The sequence below is a fragment of the Rana temporaria genome, chromosome 8, assembly GCF_905171775.1.
Source record: "Rana temporaria chromosome 8, aRanTem1.1, whole genome shotgun sequence".
NCBI lineage: Eukaryota > Metazoa > Chordata > Amphibia > Anura > Ranidae > Rana > Rana temporaria.
Window position 1 is genome coordinate 69,498,831 of NC_053496.1, and position 8,293 is coordinate 69,507,123.

At 45.2% G+C, this 8,293-nt stretch overlaps 1 long non-coding RNA gene across 1 annotated transcript; it reads right to left on the reverse strand.

The window, feature by feature from the left end:
• Positions 1–291: 291 nt before the first annotated feature.
• On the reverse strand, positions 292–7,348 carry LOC120947047. The gene is made up of 3 exons (XR_005750808.1): positions 7,259–7,348; positions 1,055–1,225; positions 292–918 (listed from the first exon to the last, which is right to left on the reverse strand). It is a non-coding gene; the product is annotated as an uncharacterized LOC120947047 (long non-coding RNA).
• Positions 7,349–8,293: the final 945 nt, after the last annotated feature.

Below are 8,293 nucleotides of genomic sequence, written 5' to 3' on the forward strand. Positions count from 1 at the left end.
CTATTTGTAGAGATTCGAAAGAAATGGGATGACTATGGAAATAACCCCGTTTATCGGACTGAGACAAATGTAGTCTCTGTGTGGGCCTGGCATCATCTGTGACTTCTCGTCTGTTGTTTGGAAATGTTTGATTGGAAACATCTGTGTGATTTCCCATTAATACAACGAGATATCTTTAGTGTATTTAGCCCTCTGGAGAAGGAATGGCTGCTCGCTATGGAGCGGCCTATCTCCGGCCTTATCTGGGCCTCTGAGCTTGTCTCCGGCTCTGTTCTGAGCTTGTCTCCAGCATCAATAGTAAACATACAGCAGGGTTGTAGCTGACCAATGTCTTCTGAGGACTCTCCAACAGCACAACATGTTTTTTCATTTCGTTCTAGAATTATTTGGTCAGTATGGCTACAAATTTACTGAATCTCTCACAGTCCCTTAAAGTGGACCTTTCGTTAAGTAAATTCCTGATATGCACCAATATATGGCATCAACAGTATTATTTGTTAAAGCAGTATTTTTTATAGGAACATGGAAAACTGTTTTTTTTTTTTTTTAATCCCCTCTTAACTTGTTCTCTGGATTATACTAAAAAAAAACATACTCATGTGTCCAGCAAATACAGCATTGTCCTGCTGCAAACCTCCGATCCACATGCTGTTTACAGCATCGCTCTTCATCTTCTTTACATCTTCAGGGCTGTTTCTTTTTTGGGTTCTTGCAACCAGATTCCTAATAATGGGCATGTGGTGCACCATCAGGATGCTGGCTGCAAGAACCGGGGAGAGGCACCTGGGCCCCTGGTGATATTCAGTGGTGCATGCGCTATAGAGTACCCTAAGATTCTTTGGATGTGTGATTTCAGTATCCCAGGAGGTTGGAGGCCATTGGGACATCATTCACCCCTAGACGAGAAACCTGTAAGTGCTGGGAGGGGACAAAAAAAGATAAAGGGTATTAAAAAAATATAAAAAATGTTTTTTTAAATTAATTATACAAAAATGAAAGAAGTAAATAAAAAAAATAAAAAAGATAGGTGGAACTAAAGGCAAAACAATCTTACCTTAAATCCAATAGTCCGACACTTGAGATCCCCGCATCTTCTCCCCAGTTTCTTCCAGGTACCACTCTTTGCCCATCTTGATTGACCAGCACAGGATGACGTCACTCGTGTACATGCTCAGGAGTACAGTCATACTAGCAGTTTGCTTGCATGTGTAGCGAATTGTACATTCTACAGGAGATTGTGAACAGGCAGGTAAGAGTATTTTATTGCAGCATGCCTGTTTCCAATATTTAATTTTTCAACTTCCATTTTTTAAGTTCCACTTAAAGAACAAAATAAATAAAAGTAACTAGCTAGGGCTAGTTGGGGGGGACCTATACTCATGTCTCTTTGACGTTACTTTAGCTCTGCTCAAGAATCATATCAGAGGAGTTTCTGGAGAGTGTTGAGTGGAGCATTAACCTCTTCCTTACTGAAACATATTCTGCTGGTATTGGAAGGAAGCATTCAGTTACTCAAAGGATATTGTGAGTACTGATCTGACCTGGGATTATTTTGTCTTTTGTGGCTGAGCACTACTATTGGGATCACTGGGCCACTTAGTTCTTCTCCAGAGAGGTACATACCGACCAGTCCCCTCTAGTTTACAAAGGCTGTTTGCTAGGCCTGAGCTAAGTAGTTTCTCCTTAACAGTCTCCCGGGGGACTGTTGTTGTGCCTGGCTGCCTCTGTACTACTCTGGAGAGAACCCTGGGACCAAATCAGCAGGCCCTTGGGAGGGGGGGGGGGGGCTACACGTGGAAGCTCATCTGAGATTTCTCTGGTCTGCAAGGAAATTACCAAGACAACACACAAAACCCAAATCTGCACTACTCCCTCTTTGCCAGCATGGTCGGTCTGCATGCTACCTGTATGGGGGGGGGGGGGAGTTCGGAGACCAAACAGAGGGGAGTCCACAGCCAGCTCCCCCAGCCACTCAGTACTTCCAGCGGCCAGAGGAGGGGGACAACACGAGGGAAGAGGGCGATTGGGGAAGAAAGTGCCCGGCTACATGTATCATTGTGAGAAAGAATGGGGTGTAGGAGTGCAATGATGAAAAGTGGGCAGGGAGGGCCAAGGTCCACTTTAAAAATCAGTCTTTGAGCTCCAGACAAATGACTATCCAGATGATGTGGTTAGTCTGCTGCAGGCAGGGAGAAGCATTTTTTCAGTCTCCTCTCCTGGGAGCTTGTTCACACCATGCCCCTTGAGCTAATTTTTCTGAACATCACTGTACTGTTCAGTGTAAGCAGGGCACATTGTTGACACAATGTTCAGAAAAATGCAACGCAAATGTTATGGCTTGAACAAGTAATGATCTGACTGTTACATTGTAACAAGCCACAGATGAGAGGCTAATATGTGTCAGACATTTGTGAGCACAGCTAAGAACTGCACAGACAGCAGGATTTACATGGCTGTATCATCTCTCAGCCCAGGATGTAGATGTGACCCTGGGTAAAGCCTGAACTAAGATGACACAATTCTTGTGGGGGGGGGAGGGGGGGAGCAGATGATGGCATTGTCAGGGGAGGACTATGATCTCTGAAAGAGGCAATAAATGAAAAAAAAAAAAAAAAATCAAATGCAAGGTTCACTTCAAGTGATTCTCCCAACTTCAACCATCGCTTGTGATTACCCCTACTAGTGGGATCAGATCCTTTCCCTGTGCATGAAGCGATCCACAGTACTACACATACTTCATTACCAGCAATGGGCAGAGACTGTGGTGGGTCCTGACACTGGAGCACATTGTGCACAGGCATTGCTCTCTGCCCCAAGGATGAAAGAATCAGAACTGACAGATCAGTACATGTGTTCCATCGCTCACAGCTGGAAGGACCTGATTCTCTATTATTGTAGCGCTCCAGCACATTAGTGAGGTTACAATTTATTTTTAACTAAAGCAAACATTTGAAAAAGTTAGAACAGCTTGTGCTTTGCCTTGGGAGCTCGTATATAATGCCATGTGAGGTCAGTGTGCGTGACACATTTGTTATGTGTTTACCATGATTATATTGCATTGTATTCAAGTAGCTGGTATAGAGGAAAAACAGCTGAGTAAGATTAAGTTGAACCACTGTATTGGCCTTGGGTTGGGTTCATGCATTTTTTTACATGGGTTGTGCATTCATTCCCAGTGGCACCCCGACTCACAAAGGCTAAATCAGGGAAAATCAAGTGATTACCCCGTCCACGCTAAAAGCTTCCGGCGATTGTATTTGATGGTCGAGTACCATAGCGCTGCTTAACAGTGACTGCATCTTATAGGACACGGTCATCATGTGGCCACCTGGCTCAGTCAATTTTTTTTCAATTGAAAAAAAATGTTGTGCCCAGTGTGATACCTAGAGCTTCACTTATTTCACACCCCAATACAAAGATGAACAAAAAATATATACACATACTGTAGAACAGGGGTCTCCAAACTTTCTAAACAAAGGGCTAGTTTACTGTCCTTCAAACTTTAGGGTGGCCAGACGTTGGTGTCAATAGAAAGAATAGTACCCCGTCATTGGTACTGGGAGGAAGAGTATCCTATTAATGGTGTCAGTGGAAGGAATAGTACCCCATCATTGGTGTCAGTAGGAAGAATAGTACCCCATCATTGGTGTCAGTAGGAAGAACAGTACCCCATCATTGGTGTCAGTAGGAAGAATGGTGCCAGTCAGTGGGGGGGTGAAGAATATCTTGCACCTGTGAGTGGACTAGTGCAGTGTTTCCCAACTCCAGTCCTCAAGGCACACCAAGAGGTCATGTTTTCAGGATTTCCCTCATATGAAACGGCTGTGGTAATTACTAAGGCAGTGAAACTGATCAAATCACCTGTGCAAAATAATGGAAAGCCTGAAAACATGACCTGTTGGTGTGCCTTGAGGACTGGAGTTGGGAAACACTGGACTAGTGCCCCAAGCGCCAGATAAAGGCAAGCAAAGGGCCGCATCTGGCCTCGGGGCTGCAGATTGGAGACCACTACTGTAGAACAAGTGTGCTACCAGATAAATAACTAAATAAATAAATAAAATAAGTGCCAACAAGTGGTTTTTAGCACTTATTTATTTATCAGGTAGTGCACTTGTTCTATGTGTATACATTTTTTAAATTGACTTTTGTCAGGCCAGATGGTGCTTGCAGGGTCACCCACATTTTGAACTTTGGCCAATTCAGCAGAGATCGCCCATAATTTAAGCCGTCTATGATCATATGCCTGATGAAGGGGTCCTGTGTGACTCCGAAACGTTGCCCTCTCTTGTTTGTGATGTGATCATACTTCAATAAAACTTTGGACTCAACTTGAAGATCTAGGGTGTGCTGGGAAATATCTCCATTGGGATCTGGCAACCACCTACCCTCACCCACATGATATCCTTGTTGTTCACTTTCCATGTTCTTGCTCCAGTTGCTTGGGGGAGGAGGGGTGGGCGGTGGAGTGCCCCTCCTACAAGGGCATAGCTGCTTGGAAAGGGCAGAAGCGTGAAAGCCTCAATCTTGGCGACCGATGGACTGATAAAGGCAGGAGCACAGCCACTGCCATTTTCTTGACTGGCCGGCCTGGATCCAGGGGAGCTATACTCCTCCCTCAGAGCCATGGAGCAGCATCACACACCGGGGGGGGGGGGGGTTGAAAGTTCTGCTGCCACCATCTTAGTAACTGGTAGACCAATGAGGGAAGAAGCACAGCAGCTGTCGTTTTGTTGACTAACCAACCTAGATCCAACGGAAACCACACTACTCCCTCAGAGCCATGGAGCAGCCTAAAAGTTCTGCCGCAGCCACCTTGGTGATGGTAGACAGATGAGGGAGGAGGAACAGTGGTTGCCATTTTGTTGATTGACCGGCCTGAATCCAAGGAACCCAATCTACTCCCTACGGGACATGAAGCAGCCACACACAACGGGGAAAGGAGGAGGTTGGGTTTGGAAGTTCTTCCGCCTGTAGATATCTGTTCTCCAACACATTACTGTGTCAATTTGGAAAAAAATAGCAGTGGCCTTCGAAAAAATAAAAATACAGCTGTATTGTGTGCATGGCAAACACCAGGGCTGGGTTGCAGTCCGGAGCGTTTTCGGTTCACCGGTTCAGGTGCAAATTCTTACCTAAACCGGACAAATAAACGCACAGGACCCTATTCAAAACCGCACCGCGGCTGCCCCACACATGTGTGAACCGGCTCCATTGAACGTCGGTCACATTCACATGTTATGCGAATTGGATGCAGTTAAAAATGCATATATGTGAACCCGGACTTATTTATATCTCATTTCTGATTGACCTCATGTGTGCCGGATGTGCAAATACGCGCAGGTCTGCCCTACAACACGTGCGCACATAGCCCTGGTGCTTTGTGGAATAGCGCTGCGTGACACGTTCCAGCGCGCATTGAACTTTGCCAATAAAAGGCAGCCAAAGCGCTGGCGCCTAGGCGTAAAACAAATAGCCCATTTATCTATCTAATTGGGATTAGGTGCCTTTCCTAGGGTGAATCTATACATTCTGGACCACATTTACAAGCCCATTGGTTTGTTGTTGGGATGATAGAATATAAATAGAGGGCGCTAGGCCCATACAAATTAAGTAAAGTGCCGTAACAAAGTGTCTATCTAGCAATAAAAATTGCAACATAAATAACACAAAAAAAATATATGAAAGAGTCCCAACAGTTGCAGTCAACCTGCACTTGAAACCACGCGAGTGAATTCAAATATGATCAAAAAAATATAAAAAATAAAACAGTGAACAAAGTCCAATTGTAATGATAATTCTGTGAAAGAAGAAATGCCACCACCGCTTCAGTATAATTATCAATTCCACCCAAGGTGTTTTAGATAAGGTATGCTCTTACCAGAGCTCGTTGACCCCTTTAGTGAAAAAGATGGTCAACTAAGCTTATGCAGGATTGTGCCTGCAACACTTGAAGATATGGACAGACCACTTTGCAAATCCAGGAACCTCACACGGGATTATATGTAAAAGAAGAGAGGCCAGATAGCCAAATAGCGTGATACCGTTTTATTTAAAATTTTATTTAAAATTTTAAAATAGACATAAAAATCTGCCAAATGGCTCCTTACATTAGGGGGTGCCCACCCGGCACTGAGGCTGCGGACCTGTCACCGCTCGAAGCGGTTCTTTAGTCGGATACGCTGGGGAATGAGAGCCGCCGCTCACATGTAACGCCAAACGATCCCTTCAACAGTCCAAAGCACGGGGGGTACGTCACGTGACCAGGCTGCCTCCGACGTACGTTTCGTTATGTTAACGTCATCAGGGGGGCGCCCCCCTGATGACGTTAACATAACGAAACGTACGTCGGAGGCAGCCTGGTCACGTGACGTACCCCCGTGCTTTGGACTGTTGAAGGGATCGTTTGGCGTTACATGTGAGCGGCGGCTCTCATTCCCCAGCGTATCCGACTAAAGAACCGCTTCGAGCGGTGACAGGTCCGCAGCCTCAGTGCCGGGTGGGCACCCCCTAATGTAAGGAGCCATTTGGCAGATTTTTATGTCTATTTTAAAATTTTAAATAAAATTTTAAATAAAACGGTATCACGCTATTTGGCTATCTGGCCTCTCTTCTTTTACATATAATCCCGTGTGAGGTTCCTGGATTTGCAAAGTGGTCTGTCCATATCTTCAAGTGTTGCAGGCACAATCCTGCATAAGCTTAGTTGACCATCTTTTTCACTAAAGGGGTCAACGAGCTCTGGTAAGAGCATACCTTATCTAAAACACCTTGGGTGGAATTGATAATTATACTGAAGCGGTGGTGGCATTTCTTCTTTCACAGAATTATCATTACAATTGGACTTTGTTCACTGTTTTATTTTTTATATTTTTTTGATCATATTTGAATTCACTCGCGTGGTTTCAAGTGCAGGTTGACTGCAACTGTTGGGACTCTTTCATATATTTTTTTTGTGTTATTTATGTTGCAATTTTTATTGCTAGATAGACACTTTGTTACGGCACTTTACTTAATTTGTATGGGCCTAGCGCCCTCTATTTATATTCTATCATGTCCACATACCACTTGTGTTATTGAGGAGCAGCTTATTATTTATTTATTTACACTCTTAATATCTGTATATATTTTATATATATATTTAACTGTTTTTTATTAGTTAGGCGCGGAATTTCACTTTACACATTGTTGTTGGGATGGATGACATAGAATGTCTGCAGTTATTCTTTATTGAACCCCAGGAGCAGTATGGAATCCTCACCCGCTTCCTATAGGAATCCAGACACACCATGTGACCGGGAAAGTCGCCGTCACCTCGCTCCTCGGGGTATCTGAGGTCTTCCGAGGAAAGTGATCACAGCGTCTCACAGCTGATCTCCGCACGCCATCAGCCCATTGGACAGTGTCACGGTCCCGGCTTCTGATTGGACGGCACAGCAGACGAGCCATAATTCGCTGCTCCCGGCTCGGGTGTGAGAGGAGTCTGCACTCTTTTCCATGTTATACTGGAGGAGTGTGGCGGAATGACACAGTCGGCGCTGCTTGTTGGTTCCAGCCAGCCGTAGCATCTGACGGGGGCGGAGCGCTTCGTGTGTAAGTAGTGTCAGGCTGCCTCGGGCTGTGAGGGGGACACGGGGGCGGAGCTGGGACACTTTGGGCGGAGCTGGGGTGATGTGAAAGGCGGCATCCCCTGCCTCTCTGTAGACGCGCGTGCTTGTGGCTTGTCTCTGACAGCCGCTGGGTGGTGCAGCGTTGATGTCATCAGCTCACCGCCGGGGTGTATGATAACATTCCCACATGGCTTGTGTCCTTTCACATCCCTCACCACACTACAACTCTTAAAGGGTAACTTCACCTTTTCACATACAATAAAACATTAAACTAACTTCAATTATCCTGGCCAGCCCTCCCTTGCTGCTTATCCATACACCTCATTACACAGCCCCAGAAAGAGTATCTATTTGAATGCTTTAAATGGCAAGCCTTCATTGGTCAGCATAACCACGTGACTAAGCTGACCAATGAGAAGCGCTTACTTCTTCTGAGGCACCCTACAAGAAGAAGAAGCCTTAGGTACGTTTCTTATTGGCCAGAAATTCATGTGACCACACACTGACCAATCAAAAGTGCTTATTTCTTCTGAGGCACCTTACCTGAAGAAAAAGTCTCAGGTACGCTTCTTATTGGCCAGAAAGGTCACATGACCATGCTGACCTATGAGAAGCGCTTCCTTCTTCTGAGGCACCCTACCTGAAGAAGAAGCCTCCAGTATGCTTCTTATTGGCCAGAAAGGTCA